General features: G+C 35.8%; 1 long non-coding RNA gene across 4 annotated transcripts in view; it reads right to left on the reverse strand.

The window, feature by feature from the left end:
* LOC136031229 (uncharacterized) overlaps positions 1–21,345 on the reverse strand; it is an 89,204-nt gene that overhangs the window by 56,682 nt on the left and 11,177 nt on the right. The window contains exon 3 of one of the 4 annotated variants that reach the window (XR_010618470.1): positions 20,408–20,565. The exons of the other annotated variants lie outside the window; for them this stretch is intronic. This is a non-coding gene — a long non-coding RNA (uncharacterized LOC136031229). Of the gene's footprint in view, positions 1–20,407; positions 20,566–21,345 lie in introns of those variants that run through there. 4 annotated transcript variants of the gene reach the window in all.

Consider the following 21,345-nt stretch of genomic DNA (forward strand, 5'->3'; position numbering starts at 1 on the left):
TGTGTGTGTGTGTGTGTGTGTGTGTGTGTGTGTGTGTGTGTGTGTGTGTGTGTGTGTGTGTGTGTGTGTGTGTGTGTGTGTGTGTGTGTGTGTGTGTGTGTGTGTGTGTGTGTGTGTGTGTGTGTGTGTGTGTGTGTGTGTGTGTGTGTGTGTGTGTGTGTGTGTGTGTGTGTGTGTGTGTGTGTGTGTGTGTGTGTGTGTGTGTGTGTGTGTGTGTGTGTGTGTGTGTGTGTGTGTGTGTGTGTGTGCATGCAGTTTTTAAATTGTTAAATTGTCCTTTCTGTTGAGTAGTTGTCATACTTTTTGTTCCATAAGATCCTATCTTTGTTGACACCAAAATTACTATTTTCAGAGCAAAAATCCTAGAATGACCTGTAACAATAACATGACCTCTCTTGCTATTCTCGAAATGCACCAGATATTTAGATGACCATTTGTGTGAACCTTTAGTTGATGAGTAACGACTACAGACTATGTATGGTCATATGTGTTTTCAGATAAAACCATTTTTCTCTGAAAAGGTAAGAAAATGTTTGCATTTTGGCAATTGCTTACTTGAAGATCAGCGTCTTGCAAAGCTTTCCTTCAATTAATCATTGCAGGGTGTCTCCTCTTAAATGTTATCTCATTGCATCATATTTTCAGGTAATTGGCTTGGGAAACAGTAATACATATAGACATAGCTCAACGGAGGAAAGGTGGTGGATACATTTGTAGAAAAAAGCAGCACACACCAAATGAAATGTCTTAATTTTTTGTGGTAAAGGCTGCCAAATGATTGAACAAATTGCCCTTGAAGCTCATTTTGAGCCCTTTGGGATGGTATCACAAAGTAATGTAGGCTTTTTTTAGAATTTAGCGTGAATATTTTGCAATTTTTTGTGTCATTTATGATGCATGATTTCTACAGAGTGGTACGCATATCGGATGGTAGGAAGTTCTTAGACCAGAACTTCCTTAAAACAATCGCACCGAGCTTTCTCGTGCAAAAGGATTTGGTCCAATCAAGATATTTGTTCCAAGAGAGGTCCTAGGAGAAATGAATACCTACAAAGTTATATGTCTCAGCCCTTTTGTTCACCGGTAGAAATATTGACTATTGACCTTCCCCCCACCCACCAAAAAAAGTGTGAACCTATGGTACTATCCGAAAGAAACTTAGCCTGTCCTAGACAATTACTGGAAGTAAATGAGAATTTTACAGAGATTAAAATTACTTTAAAAAAACTAAGAGCCTAAAGTTCCATGCGCTTGGAGTTTTACTAACTCACGCTTATGCCAGAGTCTATCGAAATGTTTTGTGATGGCAGAAGACGGCATCCTGTTATCATAAAATTGGATCAGAGGTCCAATATATTCCTGATATTTGGTATTCAGGTAGTTAAGTATTGAATTTCTGTAGAACCCACACTGCTTATCGTTAAGAACGCTGTTTAACTTCAGCTGTGTGTAATGGTTTTTATTAAAATTTCCCACATGGATCTTGTCAGTGTAAGAGCGGACGCTTGTAGGCCTATATGAGGAAACATAGGTTCTTTCTTAGGTACAGAGATGACATGGGAGGAGCTCCTCCCTTTACGGTAGGATTCAGGGTCAAAGCAGAGCAGGATGAGTGATGGCAGAGGAAATATATTTCTGCAATTTGGTGGTTAAAGACCACACATGACATTTTATGTGGACTGAATGAACTGATAACGTTAATGTGTTATACATAATGCCATGCTTCTGAAGTAGAATAGTTGCAGCAGCTGAGGTTGGTGTCTTTGCAATGAGGGAACTTAGATATTTCCTTGACATACTCATCAATCCATAAAAACGCAGACTAGGTTTTAACAAGAGCTCAAGCCATTGCCAAAGAATCTGGCATCGTGATTCAATCAGTGCGAAAGAAGGAATGGATATACCGTTAGACAGTGACATCTTCTCCTCGACAACTCTCCAACAACTCTGTGCACTAGCGTTTTAGAGTTTGGTTGCAATTCTCCTTGCAATTTAGCCGGGATAGAAGGGTTGCACTCTCCTTTTTCAAATAACTGATACAGCTGCTACGGACAGGTGCGTTACAAATAGGAGAATAGTATGGAGAAGGAGGGCAACCTTCGTCTAATATATAAAAACAAATACAAGTTTTAAGTCTTAACTGCTAGTTATTTGGTTTTTGGAATAAAATAAAAAATGAAAATAACTTCGGATAAAATCCTCATAAATCAAAAGATTTTGCCAGGCCTAGGTTCTAAAACTGTTTCAATGTTCTCAGTTCCTTGGTATAAACCATATCTAATGAACTACAATAGAAACTAATCAGGGAAAGTTAGGAGTGGGCTAGTTTTTTTAAATATAGGGGGAGGGTATTATGCTTAAGAAAAAGTTTATATTTAACTAAAATTCTACTTGGACCATTTAAAAGATATAATCCATCTATTTCTAACAAGTTTAGGGGGGACATTTGGTTTTGTCTCCTAGAGCTATTGCTGTTTTCTCAAAAACAACAGAGAAGATGAAAATTGGCTGAATACGTCACAAGTATGGGTTAATAAGTGAAGCCCAGATTTGACAATCCTGCCATCTAGCTTGTCCATCATTAGGCCTCTACTAGAGTCTAATAGAAACCGTTATAAATAGGCAATGTTTCGATTTTCCTCTTCTTATATTAGTTTTGCTTTCCTCTCTTAGTCTTCAACAAAGAATTTCGATAATGAATGATGGAAAATGATTAGAAATATGGAGTAATGTGATATTGTGGACGCATTTGCTGTTTCATGACCTAGGTAATCTTTTAAGTTTCAGAATTTAAGATGGGTTTTAAATCACTGTGGTCAATTGACGCAGCCTGAATACTTACAAATCGGCGTTTTTCTCTCGCGGCTTTTCAAGTCGAGTCGAATAGTATGGCCAAAACAATAATAATAAAGGAAAAGACACTTTTTGCATCAAGTATCAGCACGTGGTATATGCGGACCAACAACTCGCGATGAATATGGGAAATTGGAGCACTATTTAATTCAAAATCATAGGAAAAATAGTCTCTTGACCTCTTTCCTGCCCATGAGAACAATTATGTGTATGTGTTTGCTACATTTAGCTCTAGATTATTTTTTTCCAGAATAAAGTAAAAGTAAGTAAGACGGCACTAGGCCTTTAAGGTCGAAACCGGCGGTTCTGATCTCCGTTTCATGGCCTTTCAGCCAGGAAGTACAATGGGGGGCTGGGGGCCAACCATCCTGTGTTTTCACACACACTTCATCCTTACCTTCCCCAGATTTCTCCAGGTACCCATTTAGAGCTGGGTCGACTCTGGCTGAGCTTACAGTCACGCCACTGACCCCCGTCCCAAACTAAATAACTGGTCACAACTGGGATTGAATCCGTGCCCCTTGGACAAAGAATTCCCACGCCAAAGCACCAACCACTCAGCCCGGTTGGCTCTTTCCAGAATAAATCACTTCTCAGGCCAGGATTTACCATTAAGCCCACTAGGCCCGGGCCTAGGGGCGCAATAAATTATCACTGGGTGATTTGTTTCTTAACAAAAGCTGAACTAATGTGATTTATCATCGAGGGGTTAGGTGCGCTCTGCCGCTGCGCTGTGTATTTGCAGGAAAGTGATTTTAAACAACACAGGAATTCTGTGATTATATATAAACTGTCAGATGTTCCCCTAGAATGGCAGCTGAGAGTTTGGTGTCACTTGTCTCTTCTATTACTTTTGGTCCATCAGTTGCGTTGTATTCATCGCTTCCACTATTTCAAAATTTTATGGGATTCTCCCGAAGATCTCGCAAAAACAGAACGGCAAATACGCTTGGACTTAGAAGCATTAAAACCTTGAATCTGACCCTGACTGTTGTTGAAAGAAAAAGAAACATTTTAGGAGCCTGAGAAACAATGGCGACACTAAGGAGGGGGGGCAGTCGCCCTCCCCCCTAATAATTTGGAAAAAAGGATAATTTATTAAGTAGCTTCAAAACTGATGCTTGTCGTAAATGTCAAATTTACTCTTTATTTTGAACATACATTTTTTTTCTAGTTAATCCATGATCCTTTTTAACATAAGGAAAACGAGAAAAATAGCGGTCAATCACACTTCATAATATGTTCCACATTGATATTTTTCAACTGAAGATGTTAGCTTAGTTAATGGAAAAACTGAAAAATGTTCAATTCTTCCTCTTTCGCCAGATTTGCCCTGGTCATTTCCCCCCTCATATTTAAGGTGCTTTTCCTTCCTAAAATCCATCGGTGCAAGACTGGATGCTTTTTTTTAAACTTTCAAAATTGGAAATGAATATACCCTCTACATTTGCAAATATGACATAAATGGAATCATTGAAGAATAAGAAGGTAGATATAGAGTGAATATAATTTCTTGAATGAAAAAAATATTGAAAATAAAATAAGACTTAGTGATATTTGTAATGATATTCATGTTACAACTAGATAGGCAAAATCGGTTGTAGTTTGGTCACGGAATTTGGTAGAGGGGGATCCGCTCTAGGAATTATTTAATTGTTTTAATTTTTATTTCCAGTATTTAATGTAAAGTCTGATTTCTTATTTGTCATCGAATTTTCGCATATTAATTGTAAATAATTAATAGTTAATATTAATTGCAATTAAATAATTAACAGCATAATTAATTGCAATTAATCGGAAGATTTTGAGAAAAAATGAGTGAGGGAGGAGGCCTAGTTGCCCTCCAATTTTTTGATTACTTAAAAAAGCAACTAGAACTTTTAATTTTTTACAAACGTTTTCATTGGTAAAGATATACGTAACTTACGAATTAATTTACGTAACGAACTTCTATATTCGTATGGTTTTATTGCGTGTATGAGGGGGTTCAACCCTCGTCGATACCTCGCTCTTTACCCTAAAGCTTAAATTTTGTCCCAACTCCTTAAGAATGACCTCTGAATCACAAAGGCAATAGAATAAATAGTTGAAATTACTAAAAATACTTTAGCGTAAAGAGTGAGGTATAACGAGGAGGTAAACCCCTCATATGCGTAATAATTTTTGTTCGTTTTAAGTTTTAAGGCTGCTCCTTACTTTCAGTAGAAAAAACTTTTCATATTTATTTTTTCATTGTTTTTTCAAATAATGCTAGAAAATCCTGCACCCCCTTCATTGAAATTCTCTTCCCCCATGAGAAGTTTCTTCATGGAAATATCATCCCACGTAACCCCCCCTCTCAACTCTCCCCCCTAAACCAAAAAAAAAACTGAAAACGTCTGTACACTTCCCAGTAACCATTACTATATGTAAACACAGGTCAAAGTTTGTAACTTGTTGCCCCTCCCACGGGGACTCTGGGGGAGTAAGTCGTCCCCAAAGACATAGTTATTAGGTTTTTCGACTATGGTGAATAGAATGGCTATCTAAGAATTTTGATTCGGTGACTTTGGAGAAAAATGAGCGTGGGAGGGGCCTAGGGGCCCTCCAATTTTTTTGATCACTTAAAACGGGCACTAGAACTTTTAATTTGAGTTAGAATGAGCCCTCTCACGCCATTGTAGGATCACTGAGGCGATACGATCACCCCTGGGGAAAAAACAAAAACGAACAAAAAAAACAAATAAACACGCATCCGTGATCTGTCTTCTGGCAAAAAAATGCGAAATTCCATATTTTTGTAGATAAGAACTTGAAACTTCTACAATAAGGTTTTCTGATACGCTGAATCTGATGGTGTAATTTTCGTTAAGATTCTATGAATTTTAAGGGCTGTTTCCCCCTATTTTCTAAAATAAGGCAAATTTTCTCAGGCTCGTAACTCTTGATGGGAAAATATAAACTTAATGAAACTTATATATTTAAAATCAGCATTAAAATGCAATTCTTTTGATGTAACTATTGGTATAAAAATTCAATTTTTTAGAGTTTCGGTTACTATTGAGCCGGGTCGCTGCTTACTACAGTTCGTTACCACGAACTGTTTGATCAGTTTTATCGTGGAGCACTAGGAGACTGTGCTTTGCTTGTGAAGGGAATTATACAGATAAACGATATTCAGTGTAACCCCCTCGGGAAAAAACAACATTCAGTGTATAACCCCCTCTGGAAATGTTTACCCTCCCCCTGCCCTGATTTAAAAAAGAAAAATTGTTGCGTATTTTTAATAGAATTCGCTTTTTTTTAAACAAAGAAACAAAGGGGAGGGTAATTTTCAAACCCTAGGAGTCAATTTTCCCTTCCAACTGACATCCCTGGCAATTATTAATTGATTTAAGGTTTATGTTGTAATTATGCCAATAATTGATCAGGTTTCCTGGATATTCTTTGTCAAACTTTGCCAAACGGATAAGTTAATAATTATAACAGTATCAGCTTTTACGTTTAATTCTAACTTTATATACTATCAAATTAAAAAAAAACGGTCTCTATTTAAATTTGAGGAACACCTCACAATGTGATGTTTTGCAATCTGTGGTAATACTTTAACTTATCTACTTTAGATAACGCTATTGTGCGGCCTATAATTTTTGTTTCGGCTTTGGTCCGCTGATATTGATGATATTTAATGATATAAATCGACGAACCCACAAACAAATCAGTTTAGTAAAAAATTCATAAATAATATTTCAATAAATCTAGTATATTATGAGTTTAGTAAAACAAATTAAATCTTACCGAGTCAAAATTCATTCAAAATCACAAGCAAATGAACAGTGCTATACCGGGGCGATTAGATTAGAGCTGGGTTCAGTTGTGGGATTGAGCATCCTCTGCTAGGTGTGGGGTTGTGAGAAGTGAATGGGAGGTATATACTGCAGCATTAATGGTGAATCTGGTTGAAAAAAGCCAAGTGCATACAACATTCACCTTTCACCTTCGCCCACCTGAAAACCTGTTTACACTATAGTACTGTCGTCTGCAGTAGCTAATTGCTGACAATTTCAGTAAAAGCCGAGCACCAGCACTTATATTTATGATTGTTTAATGTATGTTTACTGTTTATAATGTATTGTGTAATGTTTTTAAATTCACCAAGTAGCGTGTTTGTTATCTAGTTGCTTTTCTTCATTGCCCGCTTGAATAGCACCTAGTTCAATAGCACCCTCTCTTAAACCCCTGGGGAAAAAAAAAAAAAATAAACACACACCCGTGATCGGTCTTCTGGCAGAAAATACGAAGGTCCACATTTTTGTAGATAGGAGCTTGAAACTTTTACAATAGATGCCTCTTATATGCTGAATGCGACTGTGTGATTTTTGTTAAAATTCTATGACTTTCAGAGGGTGTTTCCTCCCATTTTCAAAAATAAGGGAAATTTTCTCAGGCTCGTAAATTTTTAAGTGAATTTAATGTTTTTAAATTCACCAAGTAGCGTGTTTGTTATCTAGTTGCTTTTCTTCATTGCCCACTTTTATAGCACCTACTTCAATAGCACCCTCTCTTAAACCCCCCCCCCCCCTTCCCCAATAAAAATACTCTAGCTACACCCATGCTGACAGAAGCTTATTGCCGATCTCTTCCTAAAAGTCCTGTGTATGTAGCATGAAATGGGCTATCTTTTTTTGTTTGGACCAAGATAAAAGATGCACACCTCTCAATGTGCTTTTCCCTTCAAATTGATTAAACGAAAAACACGCTATACAATTCAATGTATGGAAAGTTCACTGTGTATATGTTACCGTGAATGTCTGAAATCTGGCTAATGTCGACATTTACCGGTGAATGTCCGAAATTCCTTTTCCTCTGTTTGAATTCAGTTAGCTTTGCAAGTCAGCTTCTTCAGTCTTATACAAGCTACAACGGTAAAAGTTAGGTTAGATTATGTTAGTCTGAGTTAGGTTAGGTTAAATTTGGTTGTATAGATCAGAAATGGGTTAAAAACCTAACCTAACCTTTCATCATCAAATCTTGCATTAAATTGAAAAAATTGACTGGCAACGCTGACGAAATCCAAGGTGGAAAAAGGGGTGCGTTTCTTTACTTGTCCGATTATTAATCTGATTAATCCAAGCGTTTCTTTAGACACATATGACGTCAGAGGTTAGTCGGATTATCCCCACAAACGCTCAAGATTACTTGTCCGTGGGCTGGCACTTTATAACCCCCAAATAAAAAGATTTGAGGATTGTGACGTCAATGCTATATATTTTTTTAAATGGATAAACATGTGAAATCGTTAAGTCTAGAGAAAAGACAAGGAAACTGTAAATAATAGAAATAATCTTAGCTTTTCAGTGACCTGTAAGTAATATTATGCATATTCCTTAGTATCTAAAGGGTTTTTGGTGTTCTAGGCCTGTCTTGCATAGGCTAAGCTTCATAAGGAGTCAGAAGAAAAGTTTTCTTGTTATTAAAAAGGTTGATTCTTAGGGAGGCAGCTATCACATTGATGAGTCAGTCAAATTTTATTATATCAAACAGACCTAGTTTGTAAACCATCCTATAATTTTTAGTTGAAAAAAATTTAGAATGATTAGGCCAATACCTATAGCCTTTTATATAGTCTATATTTGTTGAGATTGCTATTTAAACTGGATTTTTAAGATAAAGTAGGGGTAAAATTTTACTTTAGCTACTTTTGGCTATCTTTGAAAGAGGTTAGGCTAGGAAAATGAAACTTTCAGGGATGTGTCTACAGGCTAAAGTATGTCCCAGGAAGGTATTTTGAAGTACCTACTTCTACTTCTTTTCCCTCTAAAGGGTCCTGAAATTTTTGGGTGCCTTATTTTTTGGTTATCGGTTTCTTTTTCCCTGGCCTTAGTTCTTAAATATTCTGGCCTTAGACAACTCCTGTTGATTGAGCAGAACTTTAAGCCATAACACTGTTTTTTTTCTAATTCTAGAAATAATCTTTTATGCCACCTCATTATAGGTTAAATATATGGCTTATATTATTTATTCCCCATGAATTTTTGTTTTATTTGATTTCATTGATGTCAGTTGCTTTCTGTTAAAAATACATATATTTTTTTAAATCAAGCTTCTTCTTTTGTGAAAAAATTTGAACTGTTTCTTTTTATATATTGTATAAAATGTAAAGGAATACCTGGCCCTTCATTTCACAATTCAACTGAAAGTATTTGAGGCATCTTACATCAAAATTCATTTGACACATTTTAATGGGTTTTTTTAGATGACATAGGTCACCATTAAGGTTTTGCATTTACTTTGCTAAAAATTGTCTTAAAAAGTGCCAAGTTTAGAGAGTTATGTTAATATTTTTCTTGCTGATGAGTATAATTGTTTTTAAAATTCCTTCTGTTTAAAGCATTTTAGAGAGATTCTGAGCCAACCATGGGTATATTGTTGTTACAAATGATTTTTCTCAAATGGGCTTGTGGAAAACAAGTAGAACATATAATTTCACTTTTTTATTATTTCAAGACCAGAATATCACAAAACTAAGCATTAATATTGCTGATTGTACCTTAAGTAAATACAATCCCTGATGGAGTTTTGTTGATACCTGTTTAAAAATTTATTTGTCTTAATGAAATACATATTGTTTGTGGGACAGCAATGAGCAACTATGACTTGAGTTGTTTTTTTTTTTCAATATTTTCTTTTTTCCAAATAATTTTTGTTCTCTGGTGACATTTGTGTTCCTTCCTAAGTGGCTGGCACTCTAGGTTGAGAATCCTTTATCCAAAGGGCACAGGTTTAATTTCTGGCATTAGCAGTTTATTTGGTTTGGGATGAAGGTCAGTGATGTAACTCTGTAAGTTCAGCCAGAATTGGCCCAAACTTAACAGGTTACCTAGAGAAATCTGGGGTCAGTAAGCAGGAAGGACATGCAAAAGCATAGGATGACTGGCCCCTAGCTTCCTATTGCACTTCCTGTCTAAAGGATTACCTGGTCCTTTACTAGGCTTCTGAGTTAGCCATAGGAGCTTTCTTTTAAACCCATTAAATATAAGTACAAAGGAAGAAATGCCAGTAAGGTGGTCCTTCCTTTTCAATGAATTTTTGATGTACAGACAACAGTGTAGGTCATGAGAATTGGCTGGTGAATGTTTTGCAAGGTTTGAAAATTTAGAGCAATTGCTCAGGTTGAAAACTGAGCACAAAAGTAAAATTTTGTGAATGGTTTTTCTTTGTGAATGTTATATTTATGTCATGTCCAGAATTTTAAAGTTAATCTTCATTGTTTTGTTTTAATTTCCATGGTTCTAGGACTTTAGTGTATAAAAACCTACTTATGTCCATCCATTTTCTTTTAAACAGAGAGGAGTTCTATGTTTCCTAGCTTCAATAAATTTATATGCAATTTTGAGACCAGGGTTACAAAGTAGGTCAAAACTTGCAAGTGGAACTATGATATGACTAATTAATTTGTAAGATATGTATATCAATTTAAAGATTTAAAAAATTATGTAGAAAACAAACAAGACAAATAAATAAAAGTATCCCTTTACAACCATTTAATTAAGTGTAACAAATGTAGATCATCCCTAAGATTGAAATGAACAAAGCTTCAATTATGAATCTGTTTTCTTTAAACAGACTGAAGGGGCAAACCTCCAAGCTATGACAAATTCAATCTCACTTTTGATCTCTTTCCTTTTCAATAGGAACTTTCTTTGTATTTTTTTCAACCAAGTAAAAACAGTAGGGACATGATCGGGTATAAGTGACCTTCCACTAAGCCTACATACCCAGGGGAAAAATGTGCAGCTACACTAATAATTGGTAATTTTTTTTGTTGTTCATATGTTTGATTTATAAATAAAGTGAACATACTCCTTGATGCCTTTTTATGTTTTTTACATACATAATAAGTGCTTCAAGTGCAAGTTTTTGAGCTCTTGAAAATGACCAAAGTATACTCAAATAGTTTTTGGGTATAAAAAAGCTTAAAACATTGGTCTCAAACTTACTGTTTCATTATTAATCCATTTTTACATGTTGTATAATCTATGAGCACTGATTTTCCACAATTAAGTTGGATTAATAAATTTTACAATATTATGCTGTATTTCTTCTTCTTTGATGCCAAATTTTCAATTAAGGTATGTGTTTTTGGTCATTTTTGACAAAATAATGTATGTTTTTCACTGCCAAAATTTGTTAGGTTAAGTAAGGTCAAAAAGTGCTTAAACTTGAACTAGCAAAATAAGCAATTATTATATTTGTAAAGAACATACAAAAAGGCATCAAGTGGTATATTCACTTTATTTGTAAATCAAAATATGAACAACAAGAAATTCACCCCTAACATGCCTAATTTGCAAACATATAGCCCAAATTATATATTTCCAATGTTTTCTGCCACCTTTTACTTGTTTTTCCAGTTCTTATTTTGCCACAGTTGCCTCAATTAACAGGTACTAGGGTTGAGGGATAGATTGGCAGAATCAATAGAAAATATGTAATTTCAGCTTCCATATTAGAAGGGTTGGGGCTAAAGTAGAGCAGGGCTGCATGTAGAAAGCTATAATTATTATGTAAATTACAAAGAATCATCTTTTTTTAACAGGTTTTCTTCTATAGGTCTACAGGTCCTTCTCTTGGCTTATACCACATCAAGCATTATATAACCAGAGAAGAATAAGTAGCAAAAAGCTATATATACATAAGCACATGTGATTTAACAATGACTTCTCTAGTGCTTAACTCTGACCCCTTAGTAATATTAACAAGAAATGAGGGTAAAACTGGTGCAAACAGTATTACTGGCTTTCATATAAAGTGAATGTACCACTTGATGCCTTTTTTATGCTCTTTACAAATATAATAATTGCTTCTACTGCAAATTCAGATTTAAGCACTTTTTCACCTCTTGACCTCTTCAAAATGACCTATAAATGGGGTCATTACAAATCTGTAATAGTTTAGAAACAAATTTGGGCTATATATTTGCACATCGGGGGTGGGGGTATAGCATAGCATATATTATATATGTTAACTAACCATTGCTGTTTTTTTTTAATGTGTTTATGCACATCAAATTTTAATGAGAAGAGAAATCACCAGTGCAACAGCACACACATAAAAAAAAATTCCAGCAATGGTTAGTTTACATATTTAATATATGCTATGATTTACCCCCACCCCCTGATGTGCAAATATATAGCCCAAATGTGTTTCTAAACTATTACAGATTTGTAATGATCCCATATATAGTTCATTTTTAAGAGGTCAAAAAGTGCTTAAATCTGAATTTGCAGTAGAAGCAATTATTATATTTGTAAACAGCATTAAAAAAGGCATCAAGTGGTATATTCACTCTATATGAAAGCCAGTAATACTGTTTGTACCAGTTTTAACCAATGGTAAAACTGGTACAAACATATATAGGTAACAGAAAAAGTGAAATTTAGTGTAAATGACAATCAGGAACTGGATACTGGCTCAAGGTGGCCAAAAACAGGGCTATATAATTGGAGTTTTTTAGTGAAAACACACTTCCCTGGCTAATTTAAGACTTTGAATTAATTAGCCTACCAAAATGTTCCTATCCTATGCAATTGAAATAGTTTTCCCTTCTCAGAGCATTAAGACAATTTATCACAATAAAAAATATCCAAAGCATCTTGAATGGAATGACTTAAAAAGGCAAATGACATCCACAATTTGAAATCTTACAATTAAACTTCTGGCCACACAAATTGTATTAGGCTAGCCAGCTCTGAAATAATTGCTGAAGGTGTACTTGCCTGTAAAATTAGAAACAGGCCTGAAGTCCCAGCCTCTTCCTTGTCAGAACTTCACATAGCATTAAAGCAATAATTACACGTGACCAATGTTGTTATTCCCGCAATTAATCTTGCCGTTTTCAGTGACACGTGGCCAGACAAGTATTTGTTGCTATCTTTTAGGGGTTAAACCTCGATTAGTAAAAATCCCATTGGACAAGTAAAGAAACGCACCCAAGATATTTCGGACATTTAAGGTAACCCTGGAACCACTGCTGCGATTTCGCGCAAAATCCTGCGACATGCGACAAATGACACAAATCGTGCGACAAATGATACAAAAGTATCCGTTTTGCTGCAATGTCGGATGCGTCAAATAATTTCAACTCATGCGACAAATGGCATGTGTTGTTCTGATTAAAAAAAAACCATAACTAAAGTCATGAAGCTGATTGAAAAGCTAATTTTGGGAATAGCCTTTTTCTGAATTTGGCTTAACACTCATTGCTTCAGTTTGAGAACCTGATTTGAATTCTTCTAGAATCTGTCGCAGCGACGCAAATGTCTACATATTTTTGTGAACCTCCATCCGATTCTGTCGCATGTCTGTTCCGCCAGAAAAAAAGCGTGTCGGGATTGACGGAGCAGTGGGAACTAAAGTGTAACATACAACTCGGTGTATGTATTTGACCGTTGGGATGGGATAAAGTTCATTGACGCACCTTAAGGAATGATATTAGCAGACGTTATAGAATCCTTTACAGTAGTTTTTAGAATTTTATATTGTTTCCTTCTGGAGCGTAATGTAGCAGTAGCACTAATACCCTCTTTCCAAATATAGTATCCGCAACCGAAAAATTCCATGTCGAGCTCTAAAAGGGGCTTTAAAGTGTGTGATGGACATAGTTCGAAATAAAGAAATATACCAACTAGTTTTCTTTCCGAATACAAGAATCACTCTGGCTCACCCTTAACTTTAAACAAAACTTTACTTTTCTGTTGGTTTGTATGATTTTATTTTGCTTTTTTCTCATCGATGATTGATTCATAATTGAAAATACTACAAATTAAAAAAAAACAAAAAAACAAAACAATAAGGTTAGTTAAATTTTGTATATAGCCTAGCGCTAGATCTGATCCTATTATGAGGGTCCGATAGCGTCACGGTGATCCTATTACGAGGGTCCGATAGATTGTCACGATAGCGACCATTATATTTTTAAGTTGTTAAATGAGAAATCAAATGGTTCTACCCTTTTTGTTGTTGTAGCATTTCCTTTTTACTGGGAAGGAAGGTGCATAATTACCGCCCGTGTCACCGTAATTGTGCCACAGCCCCTAATGGGGCCAATTATAACCCTAGGCTAAATGCACAAGTTTGCTTAATTTGGGGTTATTTTTTGTTACTTTATGGGAGTATTATTTTTGTGCTTATCAACATGTTGTTCTATTATAAGAGATAATGATAATTATAAAAAAAACAGCAAACTTTTTATATAGCCAAGAGCTCTATTTGGCCTCATTAGAGGGCAGAGAGCGTGGGACAAAATTACAACAACATTGATTATTATATTTGCCTAGAGCATTGAAGGGGGAGTCAAATTGGCTCTTTTCCATCTAGTATTTTTGTTCTTCTAGCGAAAAAAAAATTGAATAGGGTCATTTTAAGGGTCACTTAGAGGGATCGAAAAGGAGTTTGAGACATTCTAGTAGCTTCGTTTAGTACTTCCAATAAGGTATTTCTACCCCTAAATATCCTCAAAAAATCAAGTCGCTTCAATGAAAGTAAAAAAAAAAAAACCTGAACAATGTGTAAAAGACCCATCCACCTTCTGGGAAAAAACTTGAACTCTTCCCATGCAATCTCCCATGGGAGAGCAATGTAAATTTGAATAGAATTATACCTATTCCTAAGAAATTAACATGCTCCGGGGTATGACCCTTCATTACCTGTTTTGAGTTCAATCTACCCGCCTCTTTTTTAGCCAATGAAGTCTGGTTTGATGCCGCTATGTTATCGATCCATTGTTTCCAGTTTAAGCCATGCGACTTGCACGTGGACTCCAAAGTTACGTCACCGGTAGCATCCCTTGCGCGGTTTCTGTTCACTTTTCTCTGCTATGAAAACAGTTGTGTTTTCATTTTGAAACTTTTTATCTAAGTGAAAAACCAACCGGAGATGGTTATTTAATTATTGAGTTTGGAATACATCAGGTTAGAATCCTCTTAATCGTCTGTATGAAATTTTTTTGAGGAATTGAGACTATACATTATTGCTAGAAAAATGATTGTAGGCATGTCACAGAGGGGAGGGGTATGATATATTTTTTTTTGTTGAAGGTGAGATTAAAAAAACAAACCTTGATTTGGTTCATCGTACTTATAGGACAGCAATCAGATATTAAAAAAAAGAATGGTAAAAACTCTAGTTAATTGACTTCTTGCTATCTCAGAAAGGGTTTAGGTTCGGAAAATGAAACTTTCAGGGATGGGTCTATCGGCTAAAGTATGTCCCGGGAAGGTATTTTGAAGCAACTACTCCACTCCTTCTCCCTCTAGAGGGCCCTGACCTTTGATGACCTTTACAAATATGTGTGTTATAATTGTGAAACTTTGCAAAATATATCTTCTGCTTAATTGAAGTACAACAAAATTGTTTTCAGCTTCATAACTTTGCTCAATTCCATTTTATAAGGTTTTAAAGATATGCAAATACATTTCCTAAATTTTGAAAAAAAACATTAATATGGCTCAAAATTCTGCTCAAATAACAGGAATTGCATTCTCAGAACTAAAGGCAGAGAAAAAGCAACTAGTAACTGCAAATTAAGGTAAAATGTTGTTTTGTCAAAATTTCAATAGGTATATAGACCTTTCATGTTGGCAAATTTCGGGGCCCTCTAGAGGGAGAAGGAGTGGAGGTGGGTACTTTAAAATACCTTCCCAGTACATACTTTAGCTTGTAGATCCATCCCTGAAAGTTTCATTTTCCTAACCTAAACCCTTTCTGAGATAGCAAGAAGTCAATTAACTAGAATTTTACCATTGGGTCCCTTCTCCCAAATGAGGCTGGGCTTAGCCCTTGACCATATTCCAAAGTTTGTCGATTTTGTAGAGCTGCTGTTTTCTTTTGCCTCTCACCAACAAATGACGCATTGGTTAATGCCAAATAAAGACAAATGGAAAAAAAAGCCTAGCCTAGGCAACGTTTAGTATGCAGCCTAAGGCTAAATCTGGCCTTCAGGGGTGTAATTTCCTTTGTGGCTGGGGGACAACTAACCCATCCAAACCTCAGTTTGCCCTCCACTAGACTTCAGTTTGCCACCCCCCCCCCCCCTGAAATTTTGTTTGTTAAGATACGCCTGCACAATTCAAGTATCCAGAGAAATAAGTCAGTTTTCTTTAGTACATCTGTCTTTAAGGTACAATGTCATTTTCACTTGATTTCGGATAATTGGATCCAACTTTGCCCCTCCCCCTCCACAGGATTTTGACGAAATTATGCCATTGCTGACCTCGTTGAGGGGGAAGGGGTGGATCGCAATTATGAAGGCAGTGATTATTGTATTCGGAAAGAAAATGAATGCAGAATTTAAAGATATTTTTGTTTTTGTTCTGTCTTATTTTTGTCCTAGTCTAGAAGTAGGCCTAAACTAATTTTGTATATTGGACAGAAATAAAAGAGCCATTCAATTCTCAGTTCAATCCCTTTTCCAAATACAATGATCACTAGCCTACTGTTGCAACAGGGAAACAAGCCCCCCTTAAGTGGGCTGGATATAGGCTACTTGCATGTTAGGCTATAGGGCCTATACAAAACTTGTCTGTTTTTGCTTTTATTTTTGTGCTTATTTCTTACCGACGTTTGGTTGAGAATCCTAATCTAAAACAACAGGATAAGATCAACAAACTTTTGCATAGGCTATAGGTCTAGTCAGAGTGTTTTATATATCTTGCCCCATTAGGGGAGGGAGCTAGCATGCAACTGCGACAGCAGTAATTGTGTTAAGAAGGAGCATCGGATGGTAGGCCATATACCACAAATAGATACTGCAAATTAGGTGAGGGAGCTAGCATGCAACTGCGACAGCAGTAATTATGTTAAGAAGGAGCATCGAATGGTAGGCCATATGCCACAAATAGATACAGCAAATCCATTTACCACGTGAGGGGTCGTCCACTTTCCATCACTTAGTGTACTTCATTTCTGAATGTTATTTATGAAAGTGATTTCTGGGCGCATCTAAGCTAAAAAAAATGTTCCGATTTTGAATAGCCGCGATATGGTAATGCTCCAGATTATGGTATTTTTGTATATGGCTCCTGAACATTGTAGGCTACATTCTAGGCTGTCAACCTCTCATATACTTTGGTTTTGCTTTAGGAATACAAAGAGGCTTAAACCATTTAAAACCACGGGTAAAAATATTTTACCCATTTCGATAAACCATTTTAAGAATGGAAACGAGGAATAATTGAGAAACTAGAATATATTGACAATGTATCAAAAGAGGAGAGTGAAAAATATTTTTGTTTACATCCTAGTAATGACCCCTTTCCTAAATCACGTTTTCGGATAAAAGATAACAAATTGCCAACTCCGTGCCCAAATGGAGTAGAAAGCAGTCTTAAGAAAGGATTTAAAGGAAATTGGAACGTCTTGGTACGAGGAAAGTTTGAATAGATTGGGATGGAGGACGAGTGCATTTAGCTGTGCTGGCAAGCGGTGATTTGGTGCTGCAGTGAGTTCTTGGTGCTGCAGTGAGAAACCTGCGTAGAATGCAGGTTCTTTTTTCTTAACTTCTCATCTGCCTACAATTTTTTGCCTACCATTTAGTGTCTGTGTCTTAACTACAGGCATATAACCATACAACTTAATTGCATCATAGCTAATCCAATGTAGAAATTGAGTATTGTATTTGAACTTTAGTAGCATCCAAACGGGTTAATTTACTTGGTTCAAAAATATAGAATAATGCGAAGTAATGATATTAAATGCAAAATAACCCTAAAGCTCAATTGCATCCCAGCTAATCCAATGTAGAAATTAAGTGTTGCATTTTGAACTTTATTAGCGACCAAACAGTATAAGTTACTTGGTTCTAAGACATTGAATATTGCAAAGTAATGATATTAAATTCAAAACGTCTATAACATTTTATTGAAAGTTTATTGATCTGTCCTGAATAAAATCTAGCAAAAAAAAAAGACGGGTTGGCAATTATGTATAATGGCTACATCGTCCCCCCCCCCCCAAAAAAAATCCTAAAACTTCGTTTACTTTACCCGTTTTTTGTATGAGGTAACATTTTGGAATAAAAAAATCATTCTTTGATAAACAAAAATATTAATTTTATCTCTTAGAGTGGTAAAATCTGTTTTGTTAGATAAGCAGGCTCCCCCAAAATGTGAATAATTGAATATTGCACCCAATGGCACGGCTATTCAATGTATGGGACGAGTTTTTGCGTTATAATAAGTGTCCGAATACTGTTTTGTAGACATTACTTTTGTTCCTGACTGGTTTAATAATAATGATAATTTATTTGTATCCTCTATATACAAAAACAAACGCTAGAGGATTAAATAAAAGAGAAAAGAAAAAAAAAGAGAAGAACTACATTAGGACAATAATATTCTCAAACAGCTAAAATACGAAAAAAAACAACTAATTTGATAAAAACTAAAAAAATACACTTATAATAGAGTGCATACCTTAACTGACCAACAAATGAATTAAAAAGCGTACTAACGTTCTTTTATCAAATTGTCCTTTAATTCTAGCAAGTAAAACGTAAGATTTTCTCAGTTTTTCCTTCAGAGTATTTAGAATAAGTGTCCTTGTAACTTTCATAGATCAGCCAAACGGAAGACCAAGATACTTAAGTAAAGCAGATGCAGAGATTTCGGCAGAGCCGATTTGAATAATTATATTTCGAAATTGTTTGGAACCAAAAATGATGAATTCAGTTTTGAGGGGATAATTGAAAAAAACAATCTCCTTTAGTTTAGAATAAACAGTATTCACGGCAGTCTGTAGTGCCTGAGGAGGAAAGGTGACACAGTAGCGGATCTAATGCAAACTCTTGGGGGAGGCCCAGTGTGACGAGGCCACCAACGAGAAAAATCTTGGGGGGGGACTCAATGTGACAAAGGTGCCAATAATTGACCAAATTGACAAACTAATTCTAAAATAAAAGAGTAAAAGAAAAGAAAAAAGCAAGGAACGAGGGCGCCAGGAAAAATCTTGGGGGGTCTCCCCCCGGCCCCATAGATCCGCTATTGAGGTGACATGCATCTACGTATGGCTCAATAAGGCAATGGGGAATGTAACGTGTAGCGACCCAAATAGCACTGTAAAAAATGGCAGGACTCAAAACAGAACCCTGTTTTACTTTTGTTAAACAGGGTTTAGCAAAAGTGTTGCTTTTGGTTCAGCGTTTCTTTTGTACATCAAAAGTTATTTTTAATATAAAGTGTTTGTCGCCCATCACAAGATAGTAGGTTGTTAAAGGTACAACGTGGGTTTTTAAACTTATTGACATTATAGATAAAAATAAGACATTACTAATAAAATTTATAACAGAAATAGTTTGATTTTGTAAAAAAAACTATTGGAAGATTCTAACGTCTTTGTCTTGATATATGAGCATTGCAGGACAAGGAGAACGCATATTTTCTTCTATCCTCTCCTAGAAGACTATCTATCCTCTCCTTGAAGACTAACTGCATATTAGTGAAAAATTGTGTAATAATAAAAAATTAGGCACTTCAATACTGACTTGCCCCCTCCCCCACAAAAATGTCCTGGTCTCTGACAGGAGTGGGTGCTTCTGTTTTACCCATTTTTCTTACCTTTTATTTGCTGTCACAGGATTTTGAAAAGGATCTTTAGGAATTTTGTTGCCATTTTCATCTTTGCTTTAAAAAAAATATCCTATAAGGTTCTCAGGAAAACTTGAAAGTTTCTTATAGCCTTTGGCTCTGAACAAAACCTTGAATAATTTCTAGAAAAAGATATCAAGTTGAAAACAGCGACACAATTCTTAAAGGATTTTGTCAAGCTTCTATGCCTCTGAACTTAGCGTTACTTTTTAATTTTTAGGAAGGAAACGTGTCATATTAGCCTACCTTTGCCTGACGAATCGAAAAGGAAAAAGTATGACAGATATCGACGTTTTAGCTGTTGCTTCCCCCACGAGCTCGGAACGTCGAAATCGTTTCACTTCCACAACTAAGTGCTGCACAATATCAACAATTGGCAAGCGAGTTTCAGATTCGCAATGTTATATAAAGAAAAAACTTAATGTAAATTTTATCCGTCGTTTCATTTCTAACTTACGTCGAACCCCGTCTTCCCCAGTTCGTCATGTTGAGTCCACGCAGACAATAGTCACCAACTTAGAAAGTAGTCGACCGAACTCTCCTGGCTCCTGGCTTTGGGGCTCAGATCCCATCACTGGCCTAAGGGTTGTTGAGTCTTCTGCAACAATCGTCACGGAAGTCGATATCGAAGCATCAGAGGAGATTATTGAAGTGACACAAAGTGAACATTTAAACGGAAATGACGTGCAAGAAACGGGGAAGTTTGCTGACCGAAATTCAAGTGATGGAAGTGCTAAAAATAAGAATGTTGTATGCAAGCTTTGCCTGGATGACGTCTTAGCGGCAGATATGTTGGAATTAGAAACATGCAAGTGTGTCTATTGTATTGAGGTAAGATTGTACTGTTCTATCATGTCTTTCTAGAAAAATTTATTTGGCCGCGAAACACTTGACACTATTGTATGTAAATGATATATGACCCTGTTTCTTCATTAAACAGTTGACTTGACTTTTATTTACATAATAAACAAAAATATAAACTATTACAGATATAAATCACTACGCTAGGGAAAAACAGTTGACACTTCTTTTAATTGAATTCAACGATTACCTCTGTTCAGAGGTCGTTCGAAACGGCAACAAATTGTCTCTGGAAAACATCTTTTGTTACTGCTATTTATTTGTGTAATTATTACCACCTGAAGTGTCAGTTTTACTAGTATGTCAGTGGTGGGTTCTTGACTGTGGTCTTGCAAGAGGGTAATATGGCAACAAAATTACAGGAACGGTTTTGACATATAAACACAAATTAAAGGTTTTGACGGACTTTAAAGAGCGAGCGAATTGGTGTGTGGGAGTTAAACAGTGTAGCTGGTGGATGTGTCAGTGGATTTAGACATCCCCTACCAAGAATATGGTGAAAATACAGAAAATGTAGCCTAAACATCGTTCTTATTAATGACTTAACGGGCTTTTGAATGCCCCCCCCCCCTCTGTAAACAGAATATTGGTTGTGCCTTTGATTAAACTTGAACTTTTCCTCATTTAACCACCTCAGTGTCAGTCCAATTGATGCAGTGGTACTTGTAGTTGTATGATATCCCGACCACACTTATGTTTTATCAAACAGTTCGTGGTAACGAACTGTAGTAAGGAGCGACCCGGCTCAATAGTAAACGAAAATCTAAAAAAAACGGAATTTTGATACTAATAAATACATCAAAAGAATCGAATTTTTATGTTTGTTTTCAAATATATAAGTTTCATTAAACTTAGTCTTACCCATCAAAAGATACGATCCTTAGAAAATTTGTCTTATTTTGGAAGATAGGGGGAAACACACCTAAAAGTCATAAAATCTTAACGAAAATCACACCATCGCATTCAGCGTATCAGAGAACCCCACTGAAGAAATTCCAAGCTCCCATCT

This window comes from Artemia franciscana, chromosome 9 (genome assembly GCF_032884065.1).
Source record: "Artemia franciscana chromosome 9, ASM3288406v1, whole genome shotgun sequence".
NCBI lineage: Eukaryota > Metazoa > Arthropoda > Branchiopoda > Anostraca > Artemiidae > Artemia > Artemia franciscana.